The sequence below is a fragment of the Mustela lutreola genome, chromosome 6, assembly GCF_030435805.1.
Source record: "Mustela lutreola isolate mMusLut2 chromosome 6, mMusLut2.pri, whole genome shotgun sequence".
In the NCBI taxonomy this organism is placed as follows: Eukaryota; Metazoa; Chordata; class Mammalia; order Carnivora; family Mustelidae; genus Mustela; species Mustela lutreola.
In genome coordinates this window covers 121,743,548-121,765,123 of record NC_081295.1, presented here as the reverse complement: position 1 = coordinate 121,765,123, position 21,576 = coordinate 121,743,548, and the positions used below count along the sequence as shown (strand labels likewise).

At 35.9% G+C, this 21,576-nt stretch overlaps 1 protein-coding gene across 1 annotated transcript in view; it reads right to left on the bottom strand.

Moving 5' to 3' along the window:
- The window catches only part of LOC131833235 (uncharacterized), a 67,437-nt gene that overhangs the window by 27,899 nt on the left and 17,962 nt on the right, over positions 1–21,576 (bottom strand). The window contains exons 2-3 of the mRNA XM_059176393.1: positions 7,315–7,335; positions 960–980 (exon numbers count right to left, since the gene is read on the bottom strand). The gene's annotated coding sequence lies outside the window, so the exon portion shown is untranslated. The remainder of the gene's footprint in view (positions 1–959; positions 981–7,314; positions 7,336–21,576) is intronic.

The following is a 21,576-nucleotide window of genomic DNA, read 5'->3' as shown; positions in this document are numbered from 1 at the left end:
TTTTATGATAAGCAAAATATTTTGTGATCTCCCCCCATTTTAAAAAGAGATTTTATTGAATTATCTCTGCACTAAACATGGGACTTAAATTCACAACTTCAAGATTAAGAGTCACAAGACCCCCCCAGCTGAGCCAGCCAGGTGCCCCAGCATCATTTCCCTTTATGTTAATTTTCTTTTAATCACAAGGGTGAGTTCTTTAAAAATGACACTACTCTCACAGCAGGAAGAAGGAATGATAAGCTCTCATTTTCCCTGTATAAGGGATAATAGTAGTCTCTTAACATTGCTTGAGACCAAGGTATTTTTATTGAAGAGGAAATTATTAGTCATTACTACAGAATTTTCTAAAATTAAATATTTCATTTTAATGTTTTATTTTTGTACATGGTATATATTTTATGTTGATAATATTTTCTTAAGTACATCAGTGATCTGGACCTCAGGGCCATCAAATCATCTATGACATGTGCATAGGGGTTTTAGTTCTGGCAAAGACAGAACTTAAGAGGGCTGGGCAGGGGTCTATCAATCCTCTCCAATGACCACCTTTTGTCACTCACCATCTTGTTGGAAATTAAAACTCCTGAAGGATTGTAACTGTTGTCTTACTTTAAACCAAAATTCCCTAAATTCATCAATTAATTTCTTCCAATTATCTTTTTAGGTTACTTTATTGCTTCTGTTCTTTTTAAACATATACATAAAATATATTAAATATTGGGAAATGCTTCTGTTATTAATTGTTGCTTCAGTTAGTGATTTAAACATTTCACTGTGTAAAAATTTCTCAGTGAACTGTGGAACTTCTGGATAAAAAGGAAAAAGGGAAAGGAGACAGATATGTGAGACTGAATTGAAATAGAGAGCCTGAGTTGAAAAAGGCATTTTGTGAAAAATTCCTTGGATTCTACAGGAGACTGACATATACTAGAAAGAAGAGATGCAAAGGAACTTACTTGTGGGTACTGGAGTTGACCCTAAAAAACAAAACCAAGAAAAATAAGATTTTTTTGATATAATATACAGTTTCCTACCATATTTTTCCAGAAAGACTTTTTAAAAATGGGACATTTACAGAGCACCACACCAATCCTACATTTATTTCTAAAGCAACTTGGCAATTTTGATGGGCCTGGAGAAAAAAACAGAAAATAGCACTTATTCTACATGTTTTTCATATATATTTAGCTATTTAACTATTTCATTTATAGTTGAACTATTTATGAAGTAAAATTTTTCAGTATTTGAATTTTCTTACCACATTTAATTCCCTCAGATTTCCTCATGTAATCTGCTCCTGCTATCTGTCTTAGTCTGGGGGTCAATTTGCTTTTGTTATTTTATTATTATTATCATTATCATTATCATCATCATCATTATTATTATTCGGTACATGTATCTCAGAGTGCAAAGTCAAGAAATTGCTCACAATAGGCTTAACACATTTCCCCTGGTGATGTTATTACACATTACATGAATATATATATTTTTCTATTAATGAGGAATATATGCTTTCTAAAGATTATCAGTAAACTACATATTTCAAAACAATTTGAAGAGTTTTCCAAAAGCTAGAAATGGCAGCCCTTAGATAGTATAGAAGACCAAAATGTATTATGAGGAGAAAACAGCAAGAAAGCCAATGAATAACACCTATTCTCACACAGAAAAATACCACTATTTGAGGTCATTTTGTCTGGCACATATTGAAGAAAATTAACATTAATAATCTATTCCTTCTTTCCTTCATTCTGTCAATGTTCATCAAGAAATATTTACCAATTTTGTATTCCAGGCACTGTACTCAACACATGGGATCTAGCTCTGAGTGAAAGACTCTGTTTTTAGGAGCTTCTGACCAGAGGTGTCAGGCTTAAGCTTTAGGATGTGCACAGAAATGTTTCACTTCTATTAAAGGTAAATTTAAAATTAAAATTAAAATAATTTCATTGAATCCATAAATGCGTATTTTTAAACTTTCAATTTACTATTCAGTTGAGTGGGAAAGAAATAGAAAAAAATGGCAGTATTTCAAAGACATGAAAATGTTAATATCCCGATCTCTTAATTTAGAAAAACTTATGCATCAGCAAATATATTTCCATTCTGAAAGTAGACACAAGGTTATTTCATAAAGCAAAGCTGAATTTGCTCAGCACTCTTCAAAAGGGAGTTGAAATTCAGGCTTTCCTACATTGAAGCTTCAATTAAAATTTTCTTCTTCCATTTGTCTTTTCACTCCTTCATCTTAACCTTTATTTTTTTCATGAAAAACATTTAAATGGGAAATATGTCCTGTTTATTATTATCAGATTATTATATAGATCAATAGGATAATTACATGTTTTAAAGTCTATATCCATTTTAATAATTAGTGCTTTTTTGCAGAGAAAATTAGAATTTATAACCTAAAAACAAGTTCCTTTTAGGTTTTCCAACTGTGCATAGTATATAGTCATAAAATATAAAAATTAGATGTCCCCCCCTCCTGGCACTTCGGGAATAGTTTCTTATGACAGTCTTCCTAAGGGAGATTTTACATCCCTCTGCTGAACTCAGGATTTTTGGCTTACGCTTGCTAAGATATTCCACTTTTTAAAAAATTTTATTTTAATAAACATATAATGTATTTTTAGTCCCAGGGGTACAGGTCTGTGAATCGCCAGGTTTAAACACTTCATAGCATTCACCATAGCACATACCCTCCCCAATGTCCATAATCCATCACCCTATCCCAACCCCTCTCCCCCCAGCAACCCTCAGTTTGTTTTGTGAGATTTAAGAGTCTCTTGTGGTTTGTCTCTCTCCTGATCACATCTGGATATTTCACTTTAATTTCATCCCTTTCTCATCTCAAACATGAAACCTGGTTCGTGTCAAAACCCACCTAACTGTCCATGAGAGAGGCCTTAAATGTGAAGTGATCATCTAACCATAGAAGTAGTTGCCCTCTGAGTCCTGTTATCACATTGTTTTCAGACTCATTTGCTAAAATGCAATTCTGTTTGTATTCTTTGAAAACTTATTGCAAGACCAAACTCTTAATATAACATTTAATTTCATCCCTTTCTCATCTCAAACATGAAACCTGGTTCGTGTCAAAACCCACCTAACTGTCCATGAGAGAGGCCTTAAATGTGAAGTGATCATCTAACCATAGAAGTGGTTGCCCTCTGAGTCCTGTTATCACATTGTTTCCAGACTCATTTGCTAAAATGCAATTCTGTTTGTATTCTTTGAAAACTTATTGCAAGACCAAACTCTTAATATAACATCCTTTATAATTTAGTCTTATACCCTTCTCCAGACTTCTTTCCTCCTGACAGCAACACCTCCCTTCTGTTACTAGTCTTTAAACCCAACACAGAATCAGAGGAAGATGACAGTGAGAACAAACTGGAGGACATTCCATTTACAAAATTTTAGTGAATGATTCTCTCCCTGATACAGACTTAGAGAAAGACACTGCCTGAATTTCATGAAATATTACATAATTCCTGTCTCAGTAACATCCCAGATGCTTCTCTCCAAATGGCATTTACTACCTTCTGTATCATTTTAAGTTGCCTTATTACACCCAGGCCCCAGGGCTTCTCATTGTTATTATGAAGTTCTCTATACTTGGGATCTGATATTTTGACTTCTGTTTTCAGTGTAATCTTCCATAGTGTACACTATTGTCTGTGTTTCACTGATGAAGTAAATTGCCTAAAGTTCTCCAGCTCTTAATTGGATATGAATCCATTTGAACCCTAGCAGCCTGGCTCCAAAACCCTTACCTCTAACATTGTTGTTTTATCCCCACCCTTCTCCCCAGGTCCATGTTGACCTCTTTGGCACTTTAATCCTTGACATCCATATCTCCTTCTTGAATTTTACTTCTTTGACACTTTTCCTTTACATGATTTTTTCTTTTCTTTATTTATTTTTTTGAGGGAGACAGAGAAAGTCAGGGAGTGGTGGGAAGGGCAGAAGGAAAGAGAATCTTAAGCAGGCTCCATACCCAGGACAGGGCCCAATGTGGGGCTCAATTTCATGACCCTGAGATCATGTACCTGATTTTTAATTTCTCGCTCCTTCTTTTTGTCCTGTTCTTTTCTGCTGTGGGACATTCTTTTAAACTAGAGAGGATTGTTAACCTGTCTTTAGCTACAGACCAAGAAGGTGGAGGTTCTGTTCTGAGAATCCAAATTTGACACCACATTACTTTATTTCTTTCCAAGATTTATAGATAAATGAAAAGAATATGATTATCTTCCTTTTATAAAACAAATGCTTAAGGGTCTGCTATGTTTTATGTGGTAGTATAATATATACTGGGGATGAAGAAATGAACAGAGGAACACTGTGCCTGTACTTGCAGACTTAGCAGTTTAGTAAAGAAAACAGGCACATTAGCAATTAGTTTCATCAATGTGGTGGACATTCATACTAAAGGAGTACTCAATCTATATGGTATCAAAATTCTCTAGAAATTATTAAGATCTCCTAAATGAAAGATAGCTTGGTGTACTGGGGGGTTTGACTTTAGGGACCAGTACTGTGTAGAAGAGCATTAACAGGTATATTAAAATCTTAATGTGAAGATAAAACTTTAGATCTCATAAAATAAAGTAAAATGCTGGAAAACACCTTCAATGGTCTTGTGTTGAGGAAAGACCTCATTAGAATCCCCAAAACACAGAATTTGAGAAACAAGTGTATTTGATTATAATAAAATTATATTTCTTTTTAACTAAAAACATCATAGACAATGTTTACAGACATATAATAATTTGAGAAAATATATTTTCAAAGTATAAAAGTCACAAAAGATTAATATCTACATTATACAAGAAAGACCTGCAAAGTAATAAGAGCAGGAACCTGAATGGGGAAAAAAAAGGCAGAAAAGATGAATAGGCAATTTATGAAAGGAAAGTCTGAATGGCTATGTACATGAACTCACCACTAGACACCAAAAAGCAAATTAAAATAACAACAAAGAGCTTTGCTGTACCAAACAGAATGGCCAAAATTAGGATGACAGATAAAACAAAGTGCTGTGTAGGATATCAGGTGAAGGGAATATTTCTCCAACTGGTGAGAGGATAGATTATTACATTAGTTCTGGAAAGCAATCTAGGAAAGAAATTAAGTATCTGTACATCTCATCAGTAGCACTACTCCCAGTTATAATTCTAGAGAAATAACTCACAAGATCTAAAGAGAACTCACTCTAGATGTTGATTTAGGCAAAAAGCTTGTGAGAATTGGCCAGAAAGCCCCTGCAGACTGGCTTCCAGTGGCCGGTGCCTTCGGGTGAGCCTGCTGGGCCTAGAATGGAGTCCCCCGTGCTGTCGCCCAAAGCCTACGGGAACACTCTAAAAAGTGGACATATGATACTGATGGGTAGGATATAATAAGGAGGGCAGATTGAAGATTCAGCAGAATTGGATGACTGATGGGAAGAACTCCTAGTATTGATAAGAATTGGTGGAATCCAGATCCTGGGGGGAGGAGCTGATATTAATAGTAGAGACATGGCTATCATTGTAGAAAAAGGGAAGATTAGTGGAAGGCTTTCACCTGTGGATTATAGGCACATCTCATTTTATTGTGCTTTACTTTATAACACTTCACATATATTGTGTTTTGTATACATTGAGATTCAAGACTTTAGTGGAAGAGGTACCTGAAGAGATGGTGGAAATAGTAAGAGTACTAAAAATCAGAAGTAGAGCCAGAAGATGTGACTGAATTGCTGCAATCTTATGATAAAACTTTAGTAGATGAGTTATTTCTTATGGATGAGCAAAGAAAGTGATTCCTTGAGATGGATCTGGTGAAGATGCTGTAAAAACTGTTGAAATGACAACAAAGGCTTTAGAACATTACATAAACTCAGTTGCTTTTAAAGCAGTGTCAGAGTTTGAGAAGATTGACTTCAATTCTGAAAGAAGTTCTACTGTGGGTAGAATGCTATCGAACAGCATCCCATGCTATAGAGAAATAATTAATGAAGGGAAGAGTCAACTGATGCTTCAGACTTCATTTTTGTCTTATTTTAAGGAATTGCCACAACTGCTCCGAACTTCAGCAACCACAGAATCAATCAGTCAGCAGTCATCAACATTGAGGCAAGATCCTCCACCAACAAAAAGGTTGTGTCTTGCTGAAAGCACAGATGGTGGTTAGCATTTTTTAGCAATAAAGTATTTTTAAAATTAAGTTATTTTTTTCATTTATTTATTTTCAGCATAACAGTATCATTATTTTTTCACCACACCCAGTGCTCCATGCAATCTGTGCCCTCTATAATACCCACCACCTGGTACCCCGACCTCCCACCCCCCCCTTGCCACTTCAACCCCCTCAGATTGTTTTTCAGAGTCCATAGTCTCTCATGATTCACCTCCCCTTCCAATTTACCCCAATCCCCTTCTCTCTAACTCCCCATGTCCTCCATGCTTTTTGTTATGCTCCACAAAAGTGAAACCATATGATAATTGACTCTCTCTGCTTGACTTATCTCACTCAGCATAGTTATTTTTTTAGACATAATACTATTGTACATGAAATAGACTATATGCACTGAGAAACCAAAAAAATTCATTTGACTTCGTTTGTTGCAATATTTGTTTTATTGGGGTAGTTTGGAACTGAACATACAAGTTCTCTTAGGTATGCTTATTATTTGGTGGCACAAACCTGAGGATTATGTGTGTCTTTTTTTTTTTTTTTTTTTTTTTTTTTTTGTCTTTCAACATGATGCATAGCCTCTATGGAGAGTGAGAGGTGTGAAGAAATTTTAATTTCATTTATATCATGAGGAAATTTCAATAGTTTCTTTGGAAAATGGGAGTGCAAGTGGATGGGGGAAAGATACTGTGACCAGCTTTGAGTGAACACCTGAGGCTGGCAGCTATGAAAAAACAGAGGGACAAGCATTCATAGTGGTGACACGCTCCAGTTGCACCTCCAAGTATTGAGTGATAGTGTTGCTTGTTATTTAAAAACTTCTTCACTCATTGTATACTCTTTTATTTTTCTATCTTCCCTGTTATGTTTTAATTTATTTAACTTAAAGTTTGGTATGTTTCCCCTGAGTAAGATATTATTAGGTTTTACTATTAACTGATTTGATATGGATTGATAATATCCTTTGTAGATTATTCTTTCTACAATTAAATAGTTTAGTTTCCAGAAATTTAGCAAAAGTACTAATTTGTTCTCTACTGAAAATGACAACCAGCAAAGTTAATAATAATCTCATCTACACTGTAATAATCCAAAATATAACATAATTACAAATATCACAATGTTACTTACTGGGAAGTGGTGGAGCTTGTGCTGAAATACAAGAAATATAAGTTTTGTTAGGCACTTATGGGCACAGTATACCTACCCCTATTAATCTTACATGAGGGAATCTTTTAATCAAAAGCTATAAGCAAAAGGACTTCTGTATCAATTACTTTGATGTTGGGGTTCCTGACAAAATATTCACTTAGAAAGTATGTCAGATGCTCAATTCTGGTGTTGGAAAGGAAGTAGGACCTTAGTACCCACTAAGCTGTAGTGATATCCACACTGTAATATCCTTTACAAGTGAAGAACTTGTTTGTTTGTTTATATTGAAACACAGTTGACACGTGATGTTATATTAGTTTCAGGTGTATAATATAATTACTTGGTAAATCTGTATGTTATGCTGCTCTTATAATTATTTTTTTCTTTTACCTCTTTTTTTTTTCCTTTTCTGAATTTTAATTCCAGGATAGTTAACATAGAGTGCTTTATTAGTCTCAGGTGTACAATATAGTGATTCAACAAATCTATACATTATTCAGTGCTCATCAAAATAAATGTATTCGTAAGTCCATCTACCTATTTAACCCACCCTCCTAAACACCTCTCTTCTGGTAAACATCAGTTTGTTCTCTATAGTTAAGGGTCTATTTGGAGGGGCGCCTGGGTGGCTCAGTGGGTTAAGCTTCTACCTTTGGCTCAGGTCATGATCTCAGGATCCTGGGATCCAGCCCCACATCGGGTTCTCTGCTCCGGGGAGCCTGCTTCCTCCCTCTCTTGCTCTGCCTAACCCTCTCTGCCTGCTTGTGATCTCTGTCTGTAAGTAAATAAATAAAATCTTAAAAAAAAAAAAAAGAGTCTCTTTGCAGAAGGGAGTTGAGGGAAATTGGAAGGGGAGGTGAACCATGAGAGACTATGGACTCTGAAAAACAACCTGAGGGTTTTGAAGGGGCGGGGGGAGGGAGGTTGGGGGAGCCAGGTGGTGGGTATTAAGGAGGGCAGGTATTGCATGGAGCACTGTGTGGTGCAAAAACAATGAACACTGTTAAGCTGAAAAGAAAAAGGAAAAAGAATCTATTTGGAAGGTGGGCAGGGGAAGCAGGCTCCCCGCTGAGCAAAGAGCCCGATGCAATGCAATGTTGGGCTCCATCAGAGGACCCTGAAATCATGATCCAAGCAGAAGGCAGAGGCTTTAACTCACTGAGTCATCCGAGCGCCCTCAATTTTTAGTTTTTGAGTAATCTCCATACTGTTTTTCAGAGTGGCTGCCCCAGTTTCCCTTCCCAAACATTGCAAACAGTTTTCTCCACATCTTCATGAGCAGTTTTCTTGTGGTTTGTTTTTGTTTGTTTGTTTGTTTTCCCATTCTGATGGTGAGGTGATATCTCAATGTCGTTTTGATTTGTATTTCCCTGATGATGAGTGATGTTGAGCATTTTTTCATGTGTCTGTTGTCTATCTGGATGTCTCCTTTGGAGAAATGTCTGTTCATAACTTCTGCCCATTTTTAAAATTGGATCATTTGTTTTGTGATGTTGAGATGCAAAATAATCTTTTTTTTTTTTTGCTTCTAATCCTTTATCAGATACATCATTTGAAAATATTTTCTGCCACTCATTAGTTTGTCTTTTAGTTTTGTTGATTGTTTTCTTTGCTGTGCAGAAGCTTTTTATTTTGATGTCCCAATAGTTTATTTTTTATTTTGTTTCCCTTGCCTTGAGAGATATATCTAGAAAAAAATTTGCCATGGCCCAAGTCAGAGAAGTTATTGCCTGTGTTCTCATCTATGATTTTCTTGGTTTCAGGTCTCACATTAGTCTATTTTGATTTTACCTTTGTTTATGGTATAAGAGAGGGGTCCAGTTTCATTCTTCACAGGTAGCTGTCCAGTTTTCCCAATATCATTTGTTGAAGAAAATTTCTTTTTTCTATTGAATTTTTTTCCCTACCTTGTTGAACATTAATTGACCTTATCTGAACTATGTATTTTGTTCCACTGGTGTCTATTTTTGTGCCAGTACCATACTGTTTTGATTACTACAGCTTTATAATAAACCTTCAAATTTGAGATTGTGAGTTTGCCAGTATTGTTCTTTTTCAAGATTGTTTTGGCTTTGGAGTCTTTTGTGTTTCCATATAAATTTGGGGGTTATTTGTTCTAGTTCTGTAAAAGATGTCGTTGGGGTTTTGGTGAGGATTGCATTAAATGGGTAAATTGCCTTGGGTAGTACAAACATTTTAACATATTTGTTTTGCTATTCTATAGGCATGAAATGTTTTTCCCTTTCTTGTTTCATCTTCACTTTCTTTCAACAATATTTTATAATTTTCCGAGGTTCAGAGGCTACATGTCTTTCACTTCCCTGGCTAAGTTTATTCTTAGGGATTTTATTATTTTTGGTATAATTATAAATGGAACTGTATTTTTTTCTTTTAATTTCTTTTCAGTGCTCCAGAATTCATTGTTTATGCATCATCCAGTGCTCCATGCAATATGTGCCCTCCATAATACCTGCCACCAGGCTCACCCTACTCCCCACTTCCATCCCTCCAAAACCCTCAGATTGTTTCTCAGGGTCCACAGTCTCTCATGGTTCATCTGTCCCTACAATTTCCCCCAACTTTCTTCTCCTCTCCATCTCCCCATGTCCTCTGGTGTTATTCCTTATGCTCCACAAATAAGTGAAATGACATGAGAATTACTCTCTCTGCTTGATTTATTTCACTCAGCATAATCTCTTCCAGTCCCGTTCATGTTGATACAAAAGTTGGGTATTCTTCCTTTCTAATGGAGGCATAATACGCCACTGTATACACGGACCATATCTTCTTTATGCATTCCTCCGTTGAAGGGCATCTTGGTTCTTTCCATAGTTTGGCGACTGTGGCCATTCCTGCTATGAACATTGGGGTAGAGATGGCCCTTCTTTTCACTACATCTCTACATTTGGGGTAAATACCCAGCAGTGCAATTGCAGAGTCATAAGGAAGCTCTATTTTTAATTTCTTAAAAATCTCCACACTGTTTTCCAAAGTGGCTGTACCAACTTGCATTCCCACAAACAGTGTCAGAGGGTTCCCCTTTCTCCACAACCTCTCCAACATTTGTTTCCTATCTTGTTAATTTTGGCCATTATGATGTAAGGTGGTATCTCAATGTGATTTTGATTTGAATATCCCTGATGGCTAGTGATGATGAACATTTTTTCATGTATCTTATAGCCATTTGTATGTCTTCTTTGGAGAAGTGTCTGCTCATGCCTTCTGCCCATTCTTCGACGTGATTCTGTCTTGTGTGTGTTGAGTTTGAGGAGTTCTTAATGGATATCAGCCCTTTGTCTGGAATGTCATTTGAGAAAATCTTCTCCAATTCTGTGGGTTGCCTCTTTGTTTTGTTGACTGTTTCCTTTGCTGTGCAGAAGCTTTTTATCTTGATGAAGTCCCAAAAGTTCATTTTCTCTTCTGTTTCCTTCACCTTAGGAGACATATCTTGAAAGAAGTTGCTGTGGCCAATGTTGAAGAAGCTACTGCCTATATTCTATCTAGGATTCTGATGGATTCCTGCCTCACGTTGAGGTCTTTTATCCATTTTGTTTATCTTTGTTTATGGTGCAAGAGAATGGTTGAGCTTCATTCTTCTACATATAGTTGTCCAATTTTCATAGCACTATTTATTGAAGAGACTGTCTTTTTTCCACGGTATATTTTTTCCTGCTTTGTCAAAGATTATTTGACCATAGAGTTGAGGGTCCATAACTGGGCTCTCTGCTCTGTCCACTGGTCTATGTGTCTGTTTTTATGCCAGTACCATGCTATCTTGGTGATCACAGCTTTGTAGTAAAGATTGAAATCAGGTGAAGTAATGCCCCCAGTTTTTTTTTTCTTTTTCAACCTTTCCTTAGCAATTCAGGGTCTCTTCTGATTCCATACAAATTTTAGGATTGTTTGCTCCAGCTCTTTGAAAAATGCTAGTGGAATTTTGATTGGAATGGCATTGAAAGTATAGATTTCTCTAGGCAATATAGACATTTTAACAATATTTATTATTCCAGAGTGTGGAATGGTCTTCCATCTTCTTGTGTCTTCTTCACATTCTTTCATGAGTGTTCTCATGAGTAGTTCCTTGAGTACAGATCCTTTACGTCTTTGGTTAGGTTTATTCCCAGGTATCTTATGGTTCTTGGTGCTATAGTAAATGGAATCAATTCTCTAATTTCTCTTTCTGTATTTTCATGGTTAGTGTATAAGAAAGCCACTGATTTCTGTACGTTGACTTTGTATCCTGCCACATTACTGAATTGCTGTATGAGTTCTAGTAGTTTGGGGGTGAAGTCTTTTGGGTTTTCCATATAAAGAATCATGACATCTGTGAAGAGAGAGTTTGACTTCTTCATTGCCAATATGAATACATTTTATTTATCTTTATTGTCAGATTGTTGTTGCTAGGACTTCTAATACTATGTTGAACTAGAGTGGTGAGAGTGGGCATCCTTGTCATGTTCCTGATCTCAAAGGGAAGGCTGTGAGCTTTTTCCCATTGAGGATGTTATTTGCTGTGGGTTTTTCATGGGTAGATGTTATGAAGTTGAGGAATGTTCCCTCTATCCATATACTTTGTAGCATTTTGATGAGGAACAGATGCTGTGTCTTGGTGTCAATTTTTTTTTTTCTGCATCAATTGAGAGGACCATGTGGTTCTTCTCTCTTCTCTTATTGATTGTTCTATCACATTGATTTGTGAATATTTAGCCACCCTTGCAACCCAGGAATAAATCCCACCTGGTCCTGGTGGATAATCTTTTTAAGGTACTGCTGGATCCTATTAGCTAAGATCTTGTTGAGAATTGAAGCATCCATATTCATCAGGGATATTGGTCTGAAATTCTCCTTTTTGTTCGGGTCTTTTCCTGGTCTGGGCTTCATAAAAAGAGTCTGGAAGTTTTCCTTCTTCTTCAATTTTTTGAAACAACTTCAGAAGAATAGGTATTATTTCTTTGAAAATTCCCCCAGAGAATGCTAGGTCCTGGGCTCATGTTTTTTGGGAGGTTTTTGATCACTGCTTCAATCTCCTTCCTAGATACTGGTCTATTCACATTGTCAGTTTCTTCCTGATTCAGTTTTGGATGTTTATAGTTTCCAGGAATGCATCCATTTCATCTAGGTCACTTAAGTTATTGACATATAAGTGTTGATAATAATTTCTGATGATCATTTCTGTTTCCTCAGTGTTAGTTGTGATCTTTCCCTTTTCATTCATAATTTTATTAATTTTGGTCTTTTATCTTTTCTTTTGGATAATTTTGGCCAATGGTTTATCAATCTTATTGATTCTTTAAAAAAAAAAAAGCATCTAATTTCATTGATGCATTCTCCTGTATCTCTACTTTCTATCTCATTCATTTCGGCTCTAATCTTGATTATTTCCCTTCTTGTGTGTGGGGTTGGCTTACTTTTTTTTGATTCTCTAGTTATTTAAGATATAAATACAGCTGGTGTATTCTGGATTTTTCAATTTTTTTGAGGGAGGCTTGGATGGCTATGTATTTCTCCCTTAGGACTGCCTTTGTTGTATCCCATAGGTTTGGATGGAAATGTCTTCATTCTCATTGGTTTCCATGAGTTGTTTAAGTTCTTCTTTGATTTCCTGGTTGACTCCAGCATTCTTAAGCAATGTAGTCTTTAGCTTCCAGGTGTCTGAATTCTTTCCAAACTTTTTTCTTGTGGTTGAGGTCCAGTTTCAAAGCACTGTGGTCTGATAATATGCATGGAATAATCTCAGTCTTTTGGTATCAGTTGAGCTCTGATTTGTGACCCAGCATGTGGTCTATTCTGGAGAAAGTTCCATGTGCATTGGAGAAGAATGAGTATTCTGTTGTTTTAGGGTGGAATATTCTGTATATATCCTTGAGGTCCATCTGTTCCAATGTGTCATTCAATGCTCTTGTCCCTTTATTGATTTTCTGCTTGGATAATCTGTTTATTACTGAGAGTGATGTGTTAAGATCCCCTACTATTAATGTATTCATATCAAAATGAGTCTTTATCTTGATTCATAGTTGTATTATGTACTTTGCTGCTCCCATATTGGGAGCATAAATATTTACAATTGTTAGATCCTCTTGGTGGATAGGTGTGGAGCGGGACTCAGACCCCAGTGGCACAGCTTGTGTGCCAAGTCCAAAAGGCTGTGGTTCTAGACAGTGCCTGCTGGTGTCCATGCCAGACTCTCTCATGTGAACCACTGCCACCCAGATGCTGTCATTCTCGATGGTGGCTCAGGGACCAAAGCCTGACTTCTTTGCTGCGCTCTCTCTGGCACAGCACCAGACACCACTGGTGGTATGTGGTTAGTTGTTCGCTGTCCTGGGCCTGTTAGCTTAAGCCTGTGTCCTTAACTCCCCAATTCCACCAATTTCCCTTTAATATCTTTTGTTCTTTTTGAGTGTTTTTAACTAGAATCAAAGATAATGCTGGTCCCCAATCACAGGGTACTCTCATGTTTGGGGTACTACTTTCCAATGGGTCACTTCTGGTGGCTCCCTCCTCCTTTTGTTTATCTTCCAATATCAGTCCCATGTCCCCACTCCACTTTACCTGTCTACTGGCATCTTCTGCCCCCGTAGAGATCCAGAAGTGTATAATTCTACTCTCAGGATGATTTCATGGGTGATCAGAGTGCTTTGGTAGATAATCAGCACACTTTAGGGGACTGGTTGAAACAGCGTGCCCTACTTCTCTGCCATCTTGCCCCCCTCCAGAACTATTTTCTTAATTCATCTTTCTACAATTTCATTAGTAGTTCAGAAATGCAACAGATTTCTGTATATCAATTTAGCATTGCATGACCTTATTTGAATTTATTTACCAGTTCTATTAATTTTATGGTGAGGTCTTTAGGGTTTTTTAATATACAATATCTATCATGTTACCAGAAAATAGTGAATATTTTACTTATTTACCAACATGGATGCATTTTATTCCTTCATCTTGTCTAAGTGCTGTCGCTAGGACTTCCAGAACAATGTTGAATAAAAGTGGTGAGAGTGAACATCTTTTTATTCCTGACCTTGTGGGAAAAGCTCTCAGTTGTTCCTCAATAAGCATGTTAACTGTGGATTTTTCATATATGGTTTTTATTATGTTGAGGTTTATTCCTTCTAAATACACTTTGTTGAGGGATTTTATCATGAATGGGTGTTGTACTCCATCAAATGCTTCTTCTGCATCTATTGAAAAATCATATGGTGTTTATCCTTTCTCTTGTTGATGTGATGTATCATATTGATTGATTTCTCTATATTGAACCACTTTGTATCCCAGGAATAAATCTCATCTGATTCTGGAGAATGATTTCTTATTTAATATATTGTATGTGGTTTGCTAATATTTTTTTGAGGACTTTTGTATCCAAGTTCATCAGAGATATTGGTCTGTGGTTCTCTTTTTTGGAGTGTCTTTATCTGGTTTTGATACCATGGTAATGCTGACCTCATAGAATGAATGATTATTATTATTATTTAAATTTTATTATTTTAAAATAAAAAATTTAAAAAATCAAATTATTTTTATTTTATTATTAATACTACTATTTTATTATTTTGGAATAATTTGAGAAAAATAGACATTGTCTTTTGTTTGTTTGTTTGTTTAATTTGAGAGAATTCACTCATGGAGCCATTTGTTCCTGGACTTTGATTTGTTGGAAGTATTTTGATTACTGATTCAATTTCACTGCTGGTAGTTAGTATGTTCAAATTTTCTATTTCTTCCTGAGTCAGTTTTGGGAAGCTGTATGTTCCTAGGAATTTATCCATTTCTTTTAGGTTGTCCAATTTGTTGGTATATAATTTTTCATAGTACTCTCTTATAATACTCTGTATTTCTGTGGTTTCAGTTGTTACCTCTCTTGTTTGTTTTCTGATTCTATTTATTAGAGACCCCCTCTCTCTCTCTTTTACTATTTTTTTGATGAATCTGGCTAAATGTTTATCTATTTTTTTTATCTTTTCAAAGAACCACCTCCTGGTTTCAATGATATTTTCTGTTTTTATTTGTTTCTATTTCATTTCTTTCTTCTCTAATCTTTATTTCCTTTCTTATACTGCTTTTGGGTTTTATATGTTCTTCATTTCTAACTCTTTAGGTGTAAGTTTAGGTTGTTTGAGATTTTTCTTACTTCTTGAGATAAGCCTGTATTGTTGTAAACCTCCCTCTTACAGCCACTTTTGCTGCATCTCCAAGATTTGGAATCACTGTTTTCTTTTGTCTCCATTTATTGTTTTTTAATTGTCTCTTTTTGGTTGACACATCCATTTTTTAGTAGCATGATATTTAACTTCCAAGTATGGTGTTCTTTCCAATATTTTTTTTTCTTTTTATTGTGATTGACTTCTAGTTTCACAGTGTTGTGGTCAGAAAAAAAATGCGTGGTATGACTTATATTTTGAATTTGTTGAGACTTGTTTTGTGGCCTAAAATGTGATTTGTTTTGGAAAATGTTCCATATGTACTTGAAAATATGTGTTTTCTGCTATTTTTGGATAAAATGTTTTGAACGTATCTGTTAGAGTCATCTGTTTCTGTGTGTCATTCAAAGCCATTGTTTCCTTACTGCTATTCTGTTTAGATGATCTATCCACTGATTTAAGTGGGGTGTTAAAGTCCCCTGCTACTATTGTGTTACTATTGGTTATTCCATTTATGTTTGTTGTTAAATACTTTATATATTTGGTTCTCTCATCTTGCATCCATAAATATTTACAATTGGCATATATCTTCTTGTTGGATTATACTGTTTATGGTTATGTAGTGTCTTGTCTTTTGTTACAGCCTTTGTTTTAAAGACATTTTGTCTGATATAAGTATTGTTATTTCAGCTTTCTTTTCACTTCCATCACATGATAAATGTTTTTGCACTTCACTTCACTTCAATTCACTTCACTTTCAATCTGCTAATGTTCTTATATGAAATTATTCACTTGTAGGAAACATATAGATAGGTTATTTTTTATCCATCCTGTCATCCTGTCTTTTGATTGTTTAGTCCATTTACATTCAGTTTAATTATTGATAAGTATGTGCTCATTGCCATTTTGTTACTTATTTTTATGGTTGTTTTGTAGTTTTTTCTCTGATCCTTTCTTCTCTTCTATCACAGTTTGTTGTTGTTGTTGTTGTTGTTTTTATGTGATGTACTTGGATTTATTTCTCTTTATTTTTTTGCATATCTATTACTGGTTTTGATTTGTGGCTACCAAAGGTTAGTATGAACATCTTCTGCATATAACTGTCTATATGAAGTTAAAGATTGCTTAAGTCTGGACACATTCTTTATACCTCTCTCCCTGATCATGGTTTGGGTATAATGTGTCATACATTTCATCCTTTTATTTTGTGGACCCCTTGACTGATTTTTTTTCCCCTTGACTGATTTTTAAACATATACCTAATTTTACTACTTTTGTGCTTCCTATTTTTCTTATTCCTGTTTATGGTTTTCTTTTCCACTCAAAGTGACCACTTACATTTCTTGTAAGGCTAGTTTAGTGGTCATGAATTCCTCTAACTCTTGTTTGTCTAGGAAAATCTTTATCTCGTCTACCTGAATAATAGCAGTGCTGGATAGAATATTCTTGGCTGTGTATCTTTCCCATTCAACACTTTGAACACATGATGCCACTCTCTTCTGGCCTACAAAGTTTCTGCTAAAAAAAAGAGCTGATAACCTTAGGATGTCTCCCTTGTATGAAGCTATTTTCCTTTCTCCTGCTTCTTTTAAATCTCTCTCCTTTCATTACTTTTTGCCATTTTAATTCCTATGTCTCTTGATGTGATCCTCTTGGGGTTGATTTTGTTGGGGGCTCTCTGTGCCTCCTCATATATTTCCTTTCCCAGATTTGGAAAGTTTTTAGCTATTATTTCTTCAAATAAATTTTCTGCCCTCTTTTCACTCTCTTCTCCTTCTGGGATCCCTATAATGTGAATGGGCTTGATAGTGTTGCTGACTTCTCTTAATCTATTTTCATTTCATATTCCTTTTACTTTCCTGTGTTCAGCTGGATTACCTCCCAATAGTTTGTCCTCCAGGTTGCTGATCTGTTATTTTGCTCCCTCTAGTTTACTACTTTTTTCCCTCTAGTATATTTTAATTGCAGCTATTGACTTCTTTATCTCCGATTTGTTCTTTTTCTGTTTTCTAACTTAGTTAAGGGTTTCACTGAGGTCCTTCCCTCTTTTCTCAAGTCCAGTGATTATCTTTATGGCCGTTACTTTAAGTTTTCTATCAGTCATATTACTTATCTTTGTTTTATTTGGCTATCTTATTAAAATTTTGTCCTGTTCTTTCATTTGGGACATATTCCTCTGTCTTTTTATTTTGTCTAATTCTCTGTGTCTGTTTCTATGTGTTTGGGAAGTTAGCTACATCTTCTGCTCCAAAAGGTAGTAGTCTCAGGAAGAGGTCCTATAATAATAGCCTGTAGGGCACTGTCTCCTATTCAGAACCTGATGCTTCTTGGTTGTCTCCAATATGAAGTGTGTGCAACCTACTATTGTGGCTATTTGCCTTCAGTCTAGTGTTCTGCAATGGGTCTCTTTGCCTGTGGTGGGCAGAAATTGGTCCTGTGTTAATGGGCCAGTCTGGGACTGTCATGGGCTTGAATTGAAACAGAGAAAGAATTTTACAGAGCTACAGTTACATCAAATTCCAGGGAGCTTTCTCTGTGTTGTCCTCTGGGAAGCTCTCATTGGTGGGTGGGGCCTACAGTTAGATCAGATGTTCATCCCAGCCCATTGCTGACTCTGCAGTAGAACTGGTGTGTATGTGGTTTTCTTCACTTCTCATTAGGGCAGGAGTCACTTTGGGGTGGTGCTGGCCTCTGCTGTGACTGCTTGCACACTGTCACATTTGTTACACCACTTTGGATGACTCTGGCTAAAGGTGCATTGGATAGAATGGGCTCACAGGAGAATACAGAGGTATGGTGTACAATGCCAACAAGGCCCATGCATGTCTGTTTTGGGAAGGGAAATGCAGATTTCCAGGAGAACTTCTGAGGCTGAAGTGGAGCTGGAGAGTTGGTATCTACTGAAGAGTGCAAGGGAGGGCATACCGTTAGCAAACTAGATGAAAATTGTTCAGAGTGTGCTAGTTCCCACAGATGTTTATGTATCTAGGCTGGGAGATAGGGTAGGAAATGGAGCTTGCCAGCTCTTTTGTTCTTGGAAAAGTCTCCCAAGTATCCCTATAGCTCCAGCATTCACTCTGAGATTACTAAACATATCTCCGTTCCATATATCCCAGGCATTTTTCAGACTGCTGCTTCTCTGCTGCACCTCAGCAAGACTATTTATTGTGCTGTCTCTTTAAGGCAGGGACTCACTATCCTAACATTCTCTGGCTTTCCCAGAGTCAAGCCCACTGGTTTTTAAAGATCTAGGTGTTAAGTTCCAAAGACTGTGGGAACTTGTGAAGTTAAATTCCCAATTTTTAAAGCCAAATATGGGGATTTATCTCACATTGTGGGTAGCTTGTATCTGAGATGGGGTCTCTTCCTATCTCCTTTCCACTCTAGTGGTCTTCCTCTCTCCCAGGTACAGTTCCATGAATAAATATGGATCTTGACCTCATTTATCTGATGTAGCTTTCTCTGCATTCAGCAGCATCTTCTCTCCCAGTCTTTGGGTCATTTGCTGGGTTATTTATATCAATGTGGGTACAAACTAGGTGTATCCAGGGAACAAGGTAATCCTAGGATCCTCCCCAATCTTCCATGGAAGTTGTTTATTTCTTCACAAAATTTCTGAAAAATCTATATTCACTTCAGATTTTACGTAGTTTAGATATGCATTTATTGAATATATCTGTGTAATAGTTACATTTATGGAAGCACAAACATGTTATATAGGTGTTCATTCTTTTTAACCTCTCTTATGTGTTTTGTAGAGATTTCAAAGCTTGGCAAATGCCTGTTGCTGTTGTTGCTTTTTCCCCCTTTCCTCCTTTTATAGTTTTCTCATTTCTTACTCTAACTTTTCTTACCTATGGTCTTCTTTGTCAGTTGCCATCTGACAAAGAATATTCAAAAATGAATATGTGATTCAGGCCATGACTTTTTTCCTCTACTTTTTATTCATTTAATTAATCAATGTAGTTTTAGTCTATAAATTAGTGGGCAAATACTTCTTGATTACATAAAAAGTACTTAGAAAGACTAGGGACTTCATGAAAAATTGAGAATAAATTATCATTATAAGAATCAATTATAGGACATCAGGTAGCAGGAGAACAGCTAGATAGCTTATCAAACCATTCCAAACACCTACAAATCCAACAGGAGATCGAAGAGAAGAAAAGCAGCAATTCTAGAAACAGGAAATCAACCACTTTCTCTGGTGGAGAAGTGAATCCAAAGCAAGGGGAAGATAGACCACAGGGGGAAGGGCCAGCTCCTGGCAAGCAGAACTTCAGAACTTTTAAAAGTCTGCTCCACTGAGGGACATTGCTCCAGAGGCTAAACAGGAGTGAAGCCCACATGGGAACAGCATGGTCTCAGGACTTGCAGGGTCACAGAAGGATCAGGGGTATCTGAGCATCACAGAGCTCACAGGTATTAGAGCAGGGATGCTGGCTACAAATATGGAGCTTAGAAGTGAGCTCTTGACTCATGGTTACCTCATTGTGATCCATGGCACAGATCACTGCTCTGAGCGTGGGGACCCCACAAGACCTGGGGACACTCCTCTGAAAGACTGCAGGGATCTGTGGGGTTTGGAGACTCCAGACAGTGCTGTATGCCAGAGACAGAGATGCTTGGTCATCGGCCGGATAAGCTTGGAGCGCAGCCAGAGGCCAGGGAGATGGGAGTGATTGAGTGCTTTTCTCTGAGGGCTCACTGATGAATGGGGCCCTGATATCTCGGCTCCTCCAGCCAGAGACTGGGAGTCTGCCATTTTCATTCCCATCCTCCAGAACTCTATGGAAAGCATTAAGGGAAACCAAGCAGATAACTTAGCCTGGCCCCTGGTAAGGACGGTGCAAATCCGCTTTGGGCAAAGACACTTGAGAATCATTACAACAGTCCCCTCCCCAAGATGATCAGCAAGAAATCCATCCATGACCAAGTTCACTTACCAAGGTGAACAATGGAATTCCAGAGAAGGAGAAAGCAAAGCATGGAATTAAGGGCTTTCTCCCCATCATTCTTTAGTCTTGCAAAATTAATTATTTTTTTTATTTTATATTTTTCTTCTGCTATTTTTTTAAACTTTTACCCTTTCCACTTTTAAAGTTTTTTAACTAGTTTATCTTAAAAATGCTTCAAGAAATATTTTTGAAACTTCATATTATTATAGTCACATTTTATCCTTCATTGTATCTAACTTTATTTTTTGTGTACATAGAGGGTTGTTTCTTCTAAAAAAATTTGGGATACAAATTCTTCTACTAGAACAAAATATACCCTAAATCTAGCACAGGGATTTGTTCTAGTTTCCAGCCTGAGCAAATTCTCTCCACTTTCTTTTTCTTTATTCTCCCAACCAACTAATATCATCAACTCTTTTTTAGAAAAAATTTTCAACTTTATAGTCATATTCCATCCCTTCATCATGTTTACCCTTAAATATGTTTTTCATTTCTTTAAAATTTGGGGTGGCCTAAATACTCCCAAAACTAAGTGAGTGAACCTGTACTATTCACCAGGCCAATATATATGTATATATATATATATATACATATATATTCAGAAAAATATTTAAAAAAGAAAAAATATAAAAAAGAATATATATATACACACATATGTGTGTATCATTATAACAATCAATATCATTATGATACACATATAATTATCATACACATAATTCTTATATACACATATAATACACATATAAGAATCATTATCACTATCACACACATTATAATTATCATACACATATGTGTGTATATATTATTTTTATATTTTTATTTATATTTATATTTATTGTATATTTATATTTAGATATTTATATTTTATTTATTATTTTATTTATATAATAATAAAATAATATTTTATTTATTATTTTATTTATATAATTATATTTATTATATTTATATATTTGTATATTTGTATTATATGTTATATATTTATATTTTTATTTTTATTTTTATTTTTTCTTTATTTTTTTTAATTTAAAAAAATTCAGAAATTAATTTCTTTTTACCTTCTTCCCCCCCCCCCCACGATTTGGAGTCTCCTCTGATTTGATTAAAGCACATTTTACTGGGGTCTTTACCACCCTTTTAGT